Genomic DNA, 1,183 nt, shown 5'->3' with positions numbered 1-1,183 from the left:
AGAAAGTTTCACGGTGTCATGGTCGAAATGCACCAAAAGTATCGGGAACGTCGTCTAAAACCATCGGGAACGTCGTCTAAAACCATCGGGAACGTTGACTAATACCATCGGGGCCATCGTCGAAAAGGGCATGGGGACCATCATCAAAAGGGACATGGAGCCATCGTAGAAGGGCATCGACCATCGTAGAAAGATTCATTGGTGTCATGGTTGAAAGGCCGAGTCATTGGGGACCATCTTGCCATCGGGATTGTCGTCGAAAACCATCGGAACCATCAGCGTCGTGTAGAACCATCGAGAAAATTGTCTAGAACCATCGGGATCGTCGTCTAGAACCATCGGGATCGTCGTCTAGAACCATCGGGATCGTCGTCTAGAACCATCGGGATCGTCGTCTAGAACCATCGGGATCGTCGTCTAGAACCATCGGGATCGTCGTCTAGAACCATCGGGATCGTCGTCTAGAACAATCGGGATCGTCGTCTAGAACCATCGGGATCGTCGTCTAGAACCATCGGGATCGTCGTCTAGAACCATCGGGATCGTCGTCTAGAACCATCGGGATCGTCGTCTAGAACCATCGGGGTCGTCGTCTAGAACCATCGGGATCGTCGTCTAGAACCATCGGGATCGTCGTCTAGAACCATCGGGATCGTCGTCTAGAACCATCGGGATCGTCGTCTAGAACCATCGGGATCGTCGTCTAGAACCATCGGGATCGTCGTCTAGAACCATCGGGATCGTCGTCTAGAACCATCGGGATCGTCGTCTAGAACCATCAAGACCGTCGTCTAGAACCATCAAGACCGTCGTCTAAAACCATCAAGACCGTCGTCTAAAACCATCGGTACCGTCGTCTAAAACCATCGGTACCGTCGTCTAAAACCATCGGGACCGTCGTCTAAAACCATCGGGACCGTCGTCTAAAACCATCGGACCGTCGTCTAAAACCATCGGGACCGTCGTCTAAAACCATCGGACCGTCGTCTAAAACCATCGGGACCGTCGTCAGAACCATCGACCATCGGGACCGTCTGCGTCGTCCAGAACCATCGACCATCGGGACCGTCTGCGTCGTCCAGAACCATTGTGACTATCTTTTTAAAGCCATCGGGACCGTCATCTAAAACCATCGGGACCGTCGTCTAAAACCATCGGGACCGTCGCCTAATACTATCAGGAC

The 1,183-nt window shown here is 52.5% G+C and overlaps 1 long non-coding RNA gene across 1 annotated transcript; it reads left to right on the top strand.

The window, feature by feature from the left end:
• The first annotated feature begins 478 nt into the window (after nucleotides 1-478).
• LOC126887031 (uncharacterized) lies at nucleotides 479-828 on the top strand. The gene is made up of 2 exons (XR_007698928.1): nucleotides 479-585; nucleotides 784-828. It is a non-coding gene; the product is annotated as an uncharacterized LOC126887031 (long non-coding RNA).
• Nucleotides 829-1,183: the final 355 nt, after the last annotated feature.

The sequence above is a fragment of the Diabrotica virgifera genome, chromosome 6 (assembly GCF_917563875.1).
Source record: "Diabrotica virgifera virgifera chromosome 6, PGI_DIABVI_V3a".
NCBI classification, from domain to species: domain Eukaryota; kingdom Metazoa; phylum Arthropoda; class Insecta; order Coleoptera; family Chrysomelidae; genus Diabrotica; species Diabrotica virgifera.
This window is presented reverse-complemented; position numbering and strand designations above follow the sequence as displayed.